General features: G+C 46.9%; 1 protein-coding gene across 10 annotated transcripts in view; it reads right to left on the reverse strand.

The window, feature by feature from the left end:
• The window catches only part of PPP1R13B (protein phosphatase 1 regulatory subunit 13B), a 139,281-nt gene that overhangs the window by 29,813 nt on the left and 94,628 nt on the right, over positions 1-14,840 (reverse strand). The window contains exon 3 of one of the 10 annotated variants that reach the window (XM_073349764.1): positions 12,412-12,661. The exons of the other annotated variants lie outside the window; for them this stretch is intronic. The gene's annotated coding sequence lies outside the window, so the exon portion shown is untranslated. The remainder of the gene's footprint in view (positions 1-12,411; positions 12,662-14,840) is intronic. 10 annotated transcript variants of the gene reach the window in all.

The raw sequence follows: 14,840 nt of genomic DNA on the forward strand, positions 1-14,840 counted from the left end.
GAGCTTTGCCAGAGTTTTACGCATTTGGACTGCAGCTAAAAAGCAACCAGCAAAGGGATTACAAATGCCACAAATCAGATTTTCCAGAAACACAAGATCAGAATTTCATAATATGTAATTTACTTGTTTGTTTTCTGTTTCTAGGTTTCTGAATACCCTTGGTTCTATAGGGGCATTTGTTCTATATGTTACATTTGGTACATGGCCAAGAGATAACAAATACTTGATGTTCCTGGGTAGTTTTTGTTGTTGTTGTTTTGTTTTGTTTAAGATGAGACTTTTTCCTTAATTATGGTGAATTATGTATTTTGTGAGCAAAAGCACATGCAAGAATTAGTTTCTAACAATTATTATTCGAAGTGTAGTCTCTTTAAAAATCTAAGAGTCTTTCAGGCTCTGAAGCCTGGGGGGAGAGATGGGCTTGAGAACCCGAGCTCCAACCCAAGTCCACATCAAAGCACTGTCCTACACAGATATTTTTACAGCTCTAAGTCTGTGGATCAAGGCTGGAATGCTTGCTCTGAGAGGCAGTGCAGACATGCCCACAGAGGGGCAGCAAGAGAGGCACCCCATCCCTAATAAGAGCTCCCATAACAGAAGAGGAAGGATGGACCTCTATAAGAAGGAAGGCAGTGGGAGGCAGAAGATAGATAATACCATGGGGAGAGAATAGAATACAAGGTGGAAGAGAAAAGTTAACATGAAAAAGCAAGGAAGTGGATGAAGAAGAGAAGCAAATATGGAAGACAAAGAATGAGGAGAAAACAAATGCTGCAACTCAAAGAAAGAGAAAAGAGAACAGGAAACAGTACACAAAAACAAAAATGGTACAATGCCACAAGAATGAGTAAGACAGAAAGAGACAAAGGAGGGGGGGGGAGATACAGAGAAAAAGGGAAAAGCTGGAATAGATACATCTTTTAGGTTCAATAAGTATTTATTTTAAATGTGTTTATTTTTATTGAATTTCTATGGCAGATTTCCAGTTTCTGGCCTAAAGGTTGTCTCTCCGCCCTTATTTAAGTTGAGCAAGTTACATGTGATGTCATCATGAATCATCTCCAGTGGTCCTCTCTAAGAAATCCTAAAGACAATTCTGACTTTTGCCAATACATATATAAGAAAGAATGCACACGGGGCTCTCTTTGTTTTTAACTTCCCAGTGAAAGTAAAGATTTTCACGCTTCAGACAGTCATGAAAATTCCTCATAAGGATTACACACAAGATGGCCATCACAAGCTTTAAAGAGTTAAAAATCCTATTTTTCCCCCACAACAGCACATGAAAGCAGTTTTTCTCTAGTGGCAATAAATATTAATAGAAATGAGAAAAATATATAAATAGAAAAGCCTCCATTTTTTGATGACCTAGTACTGCTTAAGATCCATTTTTTGGCAGATTTAATAAAAATTAAATTGAGGCCAATAAATTACTGTGCTGTGTTTTAACAAATTTTGCTTGTGAAAGGTAACAAAAGCCTTCACAAAACTGAAGCCAAATCATCTAATATTTGGACAATTTTAAACACTTTGTTAATGAGGAGCAAGTATTGAATATTATTTACAATTTGAAAGGCACTTTGAAGATATGAAATGCTAAGTATTATATTGTTTTAACAGGAATACAATTACTATTCAAATTATTTCAATAATTTCATAATCTTTTATTAAAAAAACCAAAGTCATTTGTACCTACACTTTCAGGCCTTCTACTCTGTGAAACATGTTCATAAAAAGAATTTTTTTAAAAAAGTGGGAGTAAAAAAACAAAACGAAAGTGAATTCCAGAAGTCAAAACTGCTCTATATCTCTCACCAAATATCTGCTCTGCTACACTTAGATAAATGAATGTTGCAATACCAGAACTTCACTATAATCTTGTCAAACAGAACATAGTATACCAACACCTGAATAGTAGGAAGAGTTGGTAGGCGAAAATAGTGCAACTTTTGTTACAACTGGTTTGAAATGTAATGCAATCAGCAAAGTTTAGTAATGAAACAGGCAGGCTATTGTGCTGGCAATGTAATCATTCTACATTCAATGCAGCATTTGAGCCAATGCTTAAGATTACATTATTAATAACAAAGTTAAATGTACAGCATATCCTACCCCATTACAATCACTCTCACAGAAAAATCAAAGGAAGTTAAACGCTCCGGAAGTGTTGTGAGATGAAACTCAAAACAATGCTTACACGAGGGAAGAGAGGTTTTAAGATTCATAGACAGGGCAAAGCAACAATCACAGGGAAATCTAAGCCAAACCCCACATCTCCTGGCATCTGAGAGGAGACCTGGTTCAGAGTCTCTGCTCCTTGGTCCTCCCAGGTTGCCTTGCATAGTTCTGTAATGATCTGAGCTGCCAACAGATCCTGCCATACCAGTATCTTTCCCAAGAGAGGAAAACTCCTGCTCTGAAATCCGCCAGGTAACAGAGAAACAGGGCACTTGAGTAACTGACCTCCAGCTCTGGTACACACTGCTCTGAAAGCTACAGATCTCCAGTCTTTGTGTCCCTGCAGAGTAGTGGTGCAAGTAGTGGGGAATGAAAAACAACGATTTTGACAAGCTCATATTAAGGTGGGCTTTCTGCTTCTTTGTTGCCCTTCACAGTATAGAATGAAAAGAAGCAAAAAATTTCCCTAGTCACAAGAACAGACTTTCATAAAACTACTGTATATTCATACTGCAACAGGGATTGCTAACTAGGAGGTGGGGGGAGAGGGAGGGGAGGAATGGCAAATAATGCCATTTTAACTTTTTTATATTTTATGTATAACTTCATATAGTCTTCCTGAGAGGTCATTCTTTACAACACGGAATATTTAAAATGTTCCTTTCAGGTGAGTGTCCTTTTTATCCATTTGCACCCAGTAATAGCATAATAAAAAGTAATATGCACATAGTCATTTCCTATCGTCAAAGCACCGCACAAACACTTAGCTAATCCTTCAAAACATTCCTGCAAGTTAAGTATCATTCCCATTTGACAGATGAGGAACAAACAGAGGGTAAGTACTTGCCCAATGCTACATACGAAGTCAATAGCAAAGCAAGTATCAGAACTCAGGAAGGTTTCATATTCTCATAACCAAACTTATTCCAGTATACTATTCTGCCTCAATATCTGCTAATTATTTCAAACTTTGAATTAAAATTGAACTCTGAATCACACTTCATTTTTATGTAAAGGGAACCCAAATTATTTCCATTCAAGTTTTTATTTTATATCCATCCTGAAATTCAGACTGGAAATAATTTTTATAGACATATTTTAATTTAGAATACAAGCTGTTTGTCTGTCATCACTTATCCTACCGTAAATGAACAAATGTGCAAGTTTGAGTTTAACTATTGAGTTTAACTGAATATATGAATTGTATATACTATTATATATACTCACACACGAAATCAGCTCAGATGCATGAAAGCAGTTCAGGCACTAGGGAGATCCAAATTTGGAATATTTCCTTTGCAAGCTGCTAAGACATCAGTATGGTAGAGACATGACTTACTTAAATTCCAGAGGAGAAAAAGACCGTCCACTTGGTGAACACCTCCTGCTGGTCATATTATGGAGCAGAATCATATTGGAAATAGTAGCCCAAGTAACCCTACTCCTAGTAAATGTCAGCATCAATGGAAGCTGTTTATAAAAGATGAATAGGTGATGAATAGGGTAGGGTATGGAATAGTGGCCCTAAAACAAAGGGGTATAAAAATACTGGCATAATGTCTAGATCAGATACAGAACACCTTCGTATTAATTTGATTTACCAAAAAGAGAAAATCCTAGATAGTAGTTTGTTCTAAATTTTTTAAGTAGCATGACTGTAACAGACATCTTTTCCACAGTATTCTCCCTTATAGGTCTCATACCTTGCCTAAGCTTCCTGCTTACTATTACCATTAAATGGCCAAGACATTTTACAATGAGCTATATATTAAAGCAGGGCTCAAAATGGAAAAGAAAAGTAAGTTCCATCCACAAATCAGCATATGTTCACTTAAAGACACAAAGATAAGATACCAAAATGAAATGCTGCTCCTAGTATACTGTGCACATGTTGAAAATAATCACAACTGCTCTGTTGTGTTCCTTGGGCATGACTCCCTGTCAATAGGGCTCAGATACTCTCTGTGCTCAGCTGATCTTCTTGGGCTTGGATCCCCCAGCTGGGCTCAGGATATCCCTGATCTTTGTTGTGTTTGGTGGATTTCAGACTTGGCTCCTGACTGGTAGGGCACAGATGCTTCCTGGTTCTCCCTGCTTAATGGCTCCAAGGGTCAGAATGGGAAAAACAGGTGGTATTCTCCCATGCACCACAGACTTTATACCAAAATGAGATACCACTTGCATTAAACTGTGCAGATCTTCAAAGTCCTTCCTTCTTGTATGCTTTGATCAGCAGTCAAAGTTGGCAATGTTGACATTTAAATTATCATCCTTAAACTTCAGACTGCCCCCTCTCTTCCTGCCTAAGACATATGGACGCAATCCACACCTCTCAGAGCTATTGTTAAGAATGTCTACAGACTCAGGAAAACATCACTGCATCAGGTTATGTCTGTTCACATTTTCAAGATCATCATCCCAACAATAAGGCTAAACACATTTGTTTCAAAATGAAAGCTCAGATCTTGGAGTACAAAATGACAACCTTTAAGAAAATAATTGATTTTCAGAGCCACCACAAGCCATCCCCAGTTTGACTCCCGATAACTAAGAACTCAGCACTGCTCTAGATCAGTATGTTTTATGAATATCTTTTAAAACTATTATTATGCTTAAACACATGCTACATACAGCATACAGAACAGGAGAGCATGATAAATTCATACATTAGCCTCTCCATATAGAAATCTCTGAGAATATTTGTATATAAACTAATTTTATAGTGCAAAAACATTTAACTTGCATACATAAAGGTTTTAAAAAGCTATTTGTATAATCTGCAAAAAAACAAAAAAAAAACAAAACCGATCACCCTGACAGCCTGCATTTTATATACAAATCTTCTCTAAAACTTCTAAATATTTATTTTACTGAAAACTATTATGGCTAAGTGCCCTTCACTATTAAAATAACTACACAGTGTTGCGGAGGAGAAGAAGGGGAGGGAGGAGATTTAAACCTGCAATTTCACTCACTGCTGCTGCTGCCTCCTTTTCATCCATATGATAAATGAAGTACAGAAACCAAGCAAGATTCCTCTTCAGTTTCAAGTTAATTATTTTCAGAAAGATAGTAAAAACCAACATATGTTAGATATCCCAAGTATAGTAGCATAGTCTTTGAAACAGCAGGAAATTTAGCAAAAAGGCAAAAATTCCAACATATTTTCTCTGTCAAGATCTAGTTGAATAAATCAGTTTGTTTCAACCACTTTATCTTTACTGATGTAGTTTATAATAATCTGTATTCAATTCAAGCAAAACTACTGTGAAAACACAGGAAAGTTTGGAACAGTTATTTAGTCAGTCCAAGTCCTTCTTCAGAAGTAACTGTTGTGTTACAGTATTATGCAAAACAGCACAGTATGTATCCTTAATGAGATCATCATCCTTCCAATACATTTCTTCTACTCATACTAGCTATTACATGGTGTCACTCGCCTTTCACAACAAACCTGGACCTATTACATTTAAGCCATAAAAACATCTTCCTATTCCTGCAGCAAGGAAAATCTACCTCCTTTGGGATTGCACTTTTTACAACAACAACAACAAAAGAGCACTGCAAATATCTCCTCCTCCAGATTCCATAAATTCACTTGCAATATAGTTATAAGTTCCAGGAGGCGGGTCTGCTGAACTGTAACTTTCTTTACATTCATCACTTGGGAGTCTTACACTCTAAAATGAACTCCTAAATAAATATTGTTGGTTCAGTTATTAAACATTACAGATGTGTAACAAACTACCTCCCATAAACAAAAGCGTTCACAAAGTAGTTCCCATCTATGCCCACGAATTGCTTACAGGTAGTAAACATTTTCAAAAAATGTTGCACCTGTTTTGCTCATCGTATCATCTCGAAAGCTCATCGGGCAAGAGGAATTTGCAACAAATAACAAGGCTTGAGGAGAGGAAGGATATCCGAGTGGTTGGGGCAGTGGCTTGGAATATGGAAGACAAAAAAACGGTTACTTACTTTCTCGTAACTGTTGTTCTTCGAGATGTGCTGCTCACGTCCATTCCACACTAGGTGTGCGCGCGCCGCGTGCACGAGCGTCGGAAACTTTTTCCCTTAGTGACTCCTGTCAGGCCGGCGAGCATCCTGAGTGGCGCCACTGCGCCATGCATATATACCCGACCCCCATGCCAGCCCGACCCCCTCCAGTTCCTTCTTGCTGGCGACTCCGACAGAGGGGTAGGAGTGTGGGTGGTGGAATGGACGTGAACAACACATCTCGAAGAACAACAATTACAAGAAACTAAGTAACCGTTTTTTCTTCTTCGAGTGCTTGTTCAAATCTATTCCACATTAGGTGAATTACAAGCTTACCTCTGCAGGAGGGTAGAAGTCACGGAACAACTGCTCGGAGGACCACTCTGCCAACTGCCACGTCCTCTCTGGCCTGCTGGTTGACCGCATAGTGGGTTGTGAAGGTGTGCACCGAGGACCAGGTGGCTGCTCTACAGATCTCCTGGATCGGGACCTGTGACAGGAACGCAGTGGAAGTCACCTGCGCCCTGGTCGAGTGGGCTGTGACCGCCGGGGCCAGAACACCTGCGAGCTCATAGCACGCCCGGATGCAGCTTTTAATCCAAGACGAAATCCGCTGCCGACACCGGGAGGCCTTTCATCCTCTCAGATACAGCCACAAACAGCTGTGTGGATTTGTGAAAAGGCTCGGTTCACTCCAAATAGAACGCCAGCGTTCGACGCCCATCCAGGGTGTGCAAGCCGCGGTGACTCGGGTCCATATGGGGTTTCAGGAAGAACACCGGCAGACAAACGTCCTGGCCCAGATGGAATTGGGAGACCACCTTAGGAAGGAACTTGGGGTGCAGCCGGAGCTGCACCTTGTCCTTGTGAAATACTGTGTATGATGGCTCCTAGGTAAGGGCCCTCACCTCAGCCAGAAGGGTGTCTGAACTAACGGCAACCAGAAATGCCACCTTCCAGGAAAGGTGGAGGACAGAACAGGTAGCAAGGGGCTCGAAAGGGGGTCCCATGAGTTTAGAAAGGACCAGATTAAGGTTCCATGGAGGGACTGGGGGGCGGGAGTACGGGAACACCCTCTCCAACCCCTTAAGGAACCGTCCCACCATTGGGTGAGATGATACCAAGCCCCCCCGAGAACCCCGGATGGAAGGCGGAGATGGCTGCCAGGTGCACTTTGAGTGAGGAGGGGGCTAGCCCTTGCTGCTTGAGGTGCAGGAGGTACTCCGGAATGGCCTGCACCGGGGCCTGGCCTGGCCACACCTGTCAGGGTTCACACCAACACGAGAACCTTTTCCACTTGGCCATATAGGCCGCCCTAGTAGAGGGCTTTCTACTGCCAAGCAGAATCTGCTGCACAGGAAGGGAGCACTGGCTCTCCAGGGCGTTTAGCCACAGACCCTCCACGCCATCAGGTGTAGCGACTGCAGGTCAGGGTGGAGAAGCCGCCCGACGTCCTGTGTAATGAGATCCTGGTGTAGGGGCAGGACTACTGAGGCCTCCACCGACAGCTCTAGGAGCGATGGGCCCAGGCTGGGGCGATGAGGATCACCACCAACCTGTCCCTGCACACCTTGTGCACGAAGGGGAGCGGGGGCAAGGCATACATCAAGCCCCCTCTTCATGGGATCGCAAATGCGTCCGCAAATGCGTCCACAAGTGAGCCCCGGGCTGCGGCCCTGGAACGAACAGAACCGCAGTCACTGGGCATTAGCCCTGGTGGCAAACAGATCTACCCAGGAAAACCCCCACCTGCGGAAGAGCGAAAGCATGACTTCTGCCCTGAGCGTCCACTCGTGCATGCGGTACGACCTGCTGAGGGAGTCCGCCAGCTCGTTCCGCACCCCCAGGAGATAGGACGCCTCGAGGTGAATTGCATGGACTATGCAAAGGTCCCAGAGGAGGAGAGCCTCATGACAGAGTGGCGAGGAACGAGCCCCGCCCTGCTTGTTTATATAAAACATGGCAGTAGTGTTGTCTGTCAGAACTGTCACGCTGTGAAAACTCAGAGTGGCGTGAAAGGTCTGACAGGCAAGACAAACCGCCCTGAGCTCCTTCACGCTGATATGGAGCGAAAGCTCTCCTTTGGACTACAACCCCTGCATCATGAAGTCCCCCAGGTGAGCCCCCCATCCTTGGTCTGATTCATCCATTACCAGCATCAGGTCCGGAAGTGGGGCGCCGAAGGGGATGCCTTCGCAAACCACAGGCTGGGACTGCGACCACAGCAGGGAGTCCAGCACATCCCTTGGGGCTGTCACTATCAAGTTCAGGAGGTCCCTGCCTGGGCGGTACACCTGAGAGAGCCACGCCTGCACAGTCCTGACTCTCAGTCTGGCATGCCTGACCACGTGCGTACATGCTGCCATGTGGCCCAGCAGCCACAGGCAGCACCTGGCCATTGTCGTTGAAACTGGCGCAGGGAGGCCATTGCTTTTTGGATAGCCCGGAATTGGGATACCGGAGGGCTTGCCCTGGCCTGCATCACATCCAGGACCGCCCCTATGAATTCCACTCTCTGTGTGGGTACGAGCGTGGACTTGGGGACGTTGAGCAGGAGCCCCAGTTTGCGGAACAATCTCAGGGCCACCTCCACATGGCCCCACACCTCCGCGTTGGATCGGCCCACCAGGAGCCAGTTGTCGAGGTATGCGTACACCCAGATTCTCTGCCTCCATAAGAAGGCCGCCGCCACCGCCATGCACTTCATGAACACCCTTGGGGCCACGGCTAGACCGAACAGGAGAACCACAAACTGGTAATGTTCTCGGCCCATGAAGCGTAGGAACCGTCAATGTGCTGGGGCGAAGGCCCATCTAGGATGGGGCGAAGGCCCCCTTTGGCCTTGGGGATGAGGAAGTACCGGGAGTAGAACCCTTTTCCCTTTAGGCCTGAGGCACTGCCTCTACCGCCCCTAGCAGAGAGCCGACTTCCTCCTCTAGGAGCTACTCGTGAGAGGGGTCCCTGAAGAGGGACGGGGAAAGGGGAAGGGAAGAGGGGAGGGAGGCGAACGGCAGCAAGTACCCGTTCCGCACCGTGCGTAAGACCCAACGGTCTGACATAATGGTGGACCACGCACAGGAGAAATGGGACAGGATGTTCAGCAAACAAAGGGATGAATCCAGTGACTGGTCTGGTACGCGGTCCTCGAGCACACCTTCAAAAGCCTGGCTTAGTGCCTGGCTGGGGTTTGTGCTGGCCTTGGTTCTGGCATGGTGCATTATTGTTATTGCATCAGCGCCTGTTATCCCTGCCTCGCCTACGGCAAGGCTGGTACTGGCATTGAGGGGGAGGCTGTGGCTTAAAGGGCTTCCTCTGGGTCGCCGGGATGTGCATACCCGGCGACTTGAGCGTAGCGCGCGAGTCCTTGAGGCTATGCAGCCTCACGTCTGTCTGGTCCAAGAAGAGCTCGGACCCTTCAAAGGGCAGGTCCTGGAGTGTATTCTGGACCTCAGGGGGCAGGCCTGACTCCTGGAGCCACGCTGAGCACCTCATGACCACCCCTGAAGCGATTGTTCTCGCCACCGCTTCTGCCAAATCCAGGGAGGCCTGGAGAGAGAGGTCTTGGCTACTGACTTGCCCTCTCGTCCACCAGACCCATGAAATCCTGTTGGGAACCTTGCAGGAGGTTGTCCTTAAACTTCCCCACCACCGCCCAGGAATTGAAATTGTGCCTGTTGAGGATGGCCTGCTGGTTAGCAGTCCTCAACTGAAGGCCCCCAGATGAGTACACCTTTCTACCAAAAAGGTCCAGGTGTTTCGCCTCCTTGGCCTTTAGGGCTGGGGCCTGCTGACCATGGCGCTTCCTTTCGTTCACCCCCGAAACGACTAGGGATCATGGACTCGGGTGGCAGAACAGGAACTCCTAGCCCTTAGATGGGGCAAAGTATTTACGCTCCACTCCTTTAGCCGTTGGAGCACTGGAGGCTGGGGTCTGCCATACAGTCTTATAGTTAGACTGGATGGTCTTAATGAGCGGGAGCGCTAATCTGGATGGACCTTCGGGGCTCAAAATGTCCATCATGGGGTCCTCCTGCTCAACCATCTCCTCGGCCTGCAACCCCAAATTTTGGGCAACTCTGCACAGCAGTTCTTGGTGGGCTCTAAGGTCTATCAGTGGAGGGCCGGACACCTCTGTACCCACCACCACCTCATCGGGCGAAGACAAGGAAGTTAGCTGCTGCTCGACCCCCTCTGGTTGGTCCTCCTGCTCCCCATTTCCCATGGTAGGGGCCTCCAGCTCAGATCAGGGTGGGAGTCCATGGGACGGCACTGACTCAGTGCCGGACTCTCCAATCTATGCTGGGGGAATGCTGGAGGCCTGAATACTGTTGCCTTCGGCACCGTCTGGCATCAGTGCAAGGACCAGGACCGCTACACCAAGTAAGTTGCCCTGGACGGGACCCCTTGGCGCTCCTGATAGTCCCATTGAGGTTGCCAGCTCCCTTGAGGGTCCCTGCTTTCTGGGCCCTGGTGCGGGTAGCTATAGCAGCCGGAGCCGGACTGCAGCAACGCCAATCGTGAAGGCCATGGTGGTGCCAACAATCTGTGCCGGCAAGAGAACGAGCGGCTCCTGGCTGAGTGGGACTGGGAGCGGTACCAGTATCCCCGGGACTGGGACTGGGACCGGTGCCGTCTGCAGGAGACCTCTGGTGAGGGCCGTCTCAATTCCTCCCGGTGCCGGTCTCTGGGCAGTGCCGGAGACCGGCATGCCCTTTCTGGTGCTTTTTTGCGTCAACTCGCTGCCGGTGCCACAACCTCCTTCTGGGACGTTGGCAAGTGCGAGTCTGCAGAGTCGGAGCTCGACCGGGACCAATGCCGGGATGGTGTCTTCGAACAGCACACCATTGCCGGCTTACCCCTCGACAGCACCCGAGGCACGGGCACCAGAGGGTTCTCCCCATACAGGAGGGGGCTCACCACCGACAGCTCGATGAGGTCCTTTGCAGCCTCAAAGGTGCCAGGCATAGAGGGCTGATCCATTATGCCCTCGAGCCCATCGTCCGCACTGAGCTCACTTAGGTCTGGGCTCTGTGGGGCTTATGCTGCTGGGACCACCTGTGTCAGCACTGGTACCGCGGGCTTCCCGCTCTTGTCGGCACTCGGGGCCTTGGGAGGCATCAGCCTCCTGTGTGGGGAACGACCATGCCTTCCTTTAGGCTGCACCGGGGGCCGCACTGGGGAGGACGATCGGTGCTGGGGCCTAGCCTGGCGCTCCGGGGCCAACAGTTTATGGTGCTTAGCCGGTGCCGGGTCTCTCGACGCTCCAGGGCACTACGCACCGAGGAAGCCTAAGCCGGTGTCTGGCACTCCAGACCTGCCGGCTGCAATGCAGTCTCCATCAACAGTTGCTTTAGGCGAAAGTCTCTCTTTCCTTGTCCTTGGTTTAAATGCCTTGCAAATCCCACACCTTTCAGCTGGATATCTGTCCCCCAGGCAACGTAGACACAAGTCGTAGGGGTCACTAACTTGCATAGGTTTGCGGCACATGGCGCAAGCCTTGAAGCCGTGGGCCTGCGGCATGCCCCGCAGCCCAGGGCAGGTGCTGGAGGCCTCCAAGCGCCTAATAACTTAAGTGTCCACAATCTGTATGTAAACTAACTGATGACAGCTACTCTAAAGGCTAAGGGACTGCTCTTCTATGACAGAGAGAGAGGTTGTTCCAACACCGCCACGGATGGTAAGAAGGAACTGGAGGAGGTCAGGCCGACAGGGGTATATATGCACGGTGCAGTGGCACCACTTGGGAGGCCCGCCAGCCCGACAGGAGCCACTAAAGGAAAAAGTTTCCGACGTTCGTGCATGCGGCGCACGCGCACCTAATGTGGAATGGACATGAACAAGCACTCGAAGAAGATTCAGTTTCCTGTTCTGCCAGTTCCCTGTGTGATCTTGGGCAAGTCACTTAGCCTCTCTAAACCTCAGTTGCCCATCTGTAGACTGGTATTGCCAGGATAAAAACTGCCCATTTGAAACATCACGAAAAAGTGATGTCCCTATGAGCTGGTCATGGAACACCTACATACAATGAGGCTTGAAATTTTAATTTCCGACGTATGACTCTCCTGCTGGTGGCTACCATTTTGCGGAACACGAATATCTGTGGCACTGGCAATGAGAACCAAAAGTCAGATTATAAACCAGTTTCTGTACTATTCTATTGCTAAACCATCCCAAGAACTGCCTTACCATTTAAACATTTTTATCATTTATAAAATATATATGTGATTAAATAATTACTTCCACATTTCAGTCTGGGTACTCTGAGGTCTATTTTCTTGATCCTCTTGTTTCTTCTCGTCTTCCTTTACTTCTATCCCAAAACCATGCTGTATCTCTCCAGTTGTCTACCCCATCTCCTGGCATGTCTCCCTACGTCCCTAATTTGCTTATGAGTCAAAGAAATGGCTCATCTACAGGCAGCCTGGAAGACTGGCAGAGGAAATTCTGTGTGAGTTCAGATGCAGTATTTCTTCAACAACCAGAACATCTGTGTAATACAGACAGACATTGTTAATCAGTGAAGATAGATCCCAGGAGCTCCCATCCAGCCCATTTCCTAAGACCCTATCCTTCAACTTAAAGTGAGTATCTCAGCTGGCTGTTAGCTGTACTGCCAACCCCAACTACTCAAAAGTTGTAAGAAAAGCCCACAAAACCATGAGATTTAAAAAATACACTGTGCTGGGAAGAAGCCTTCTGAGTTCAGTCTGGTCACATTTTCCAGGTTTTCTCCATAACCACAAGGGAAAAGAAATGAAATACAATGAAATAAAATAAAAAATAAAATAAAATAACCAAAGAATCTCAGGATTCCAGGAGCTGTTGCTTGAGGAAAAACAACAAATATTTTGCAACTCATAATACAGTCACAAGAACTGGCAGCATGTGTTAGCTATAGTAGAGATATCCATTACAAACCCTTAACCAGTAATTCCTGTCCACCCTATTCTCCCCCTCCCCAAGGACAGAAAGGAGATGAAGATACTGACACTGCTTCTTCCCTCCCTCGAGTTCTGGACCAGGCCAGTGCAGCCTCCAGTATCGCCAGTCTCCTGAAATAGGTGGCTGTTGCCCAGGGCTCCACCTTTTCTCATGTTTTCTTGCCCCTATGTGCTACCTTCCCCTCCCCATCTGGTCTGCTGCCCCCGAGCCCAGCACTGCCTGCCCCCATTCCCTCATTTACCATGTTAGTACCTCAAATCCCCTGGATGTGGTGCTGCTGCCCCTCTACACCCACACCTAGCCCCAAGTCCCAGCTCTCTCTTCCCTAGAGGTATCTTCTGAGACAGTTCACAGTTGGGAAGTGGGAGTTTTCCATCAGTGTGTGTAGCACTTATATGACTGGCTGCCCTTTTCTCACAAATGGGGTATTAGGGAAAAGCAGCCAATCAGATGAAAAAGTTTATCTACATTAGTTTACCCTCAGAGGCATGTAGAAGGGCCTAAAAACCCATAATCAACAGAGAGACTCCACAGAGTTGGCAGTGGGAGTGGGTAAAGGTGCTTGTAGAATGGGCAGATTTGGAATGAGTGACTTCAGAATGGGGGTGTGCACATGAACATGGCACAAGAGGAGTTGTAGAATGAATTGGGGTAGGTGCAGAGTTGTGCCTGGCCAGTGAGGTCCAGGCTGGAGGCAAGGCTTCCAGAATCCTCAAACAGGTGGCTGCTGTCCAGCCCCCGACCACATCCCTTATGCGCTTCTTCCCCCTGCTGCATTCATAGGGGAGGGAGGAAAGAGCAGTTTTGGCTGCTCCACTGCCCGTTTCCTTGCCACACTGCAGAAACCTACAGAAAACAGGATAGGGGCCTGCCTGTCTGCTGTATCTAACAAAGGACGGCTACATTCCCCCAAACAACCACTCAGGACAGGGAAAAGGAGGAGAAGCTGAGACCCACCAACCAAATATAGCTTTCCAATTCTATGCCTTAGCCCTACTGCAAGCTAAGGTACCCTGGGGGCTGCTATGGACTTAACCAACTGGCAATGGTGCCCAAGAGACCATAGCGCAGTTGGGAATAGCCAGAGTGCAGCAAATTTTAGCCACCCTTCCTCAACACACCCTTTCCTTAATGCCAGCGGCAGCAGGGAGTGTGATGTAAGAGTTGGTTATTCTGGCTATTATATCCACTGAAACTTCCAAGTTGTTTCTGTTGTCTTTTTACCAGCTGAACAGCACAAAGGAAGCACCACAGAGCAGAGAGTCTGCTCCGAAGTACTTACTGCGGCCAGTTGACCTTTTGAGGTAATGTTCAGCCCCCGCCTGAAAAGCCTGGACACCACCGAGTTAAAGACTTGATAATCCCCTCCCTACACCCAAAGTCTAATTAAACAGTTTAATCCTTTGTGACTTCCCTTGCCTGTATTTCATATAGGAAGTTGACCTTGCTATGGTATGGTACATTTTGGAAGTCTTGTGAACAGACCCATACTTAACATTATAGAATGATTATCTGGTTCGATTTTAACTAAAATAGAATGTTTACTGATCTCTGTGCAGATGACATTATTTCCAGTTTAATGGTTTATCCACAATTCTGTCTTGCATTTTTTAAATTAGGTCAGAAAACGCCAGCAGCAGAAATCCATTTAAAAATCCAATGCCTTTTTTAGGCTTATGGAGATGAACAAGCTAATCAAACACAGATAAAGCAAACAATTTCAG

The sequence above is a fragment of the Lepidochelys kempii genome, chromosome 6, assembly GCF_965140265.1.
Source record: "Lepidochelys kempii isolate rLepKem1 chromosome 6, rLepKem1.hap2, whole genome shotgun sequence".
NCBI lineage: Eukaryota > Metazoa > Chordata > Testudines > Cheloniidae > Lepidochelys > Lepidochelys kempii.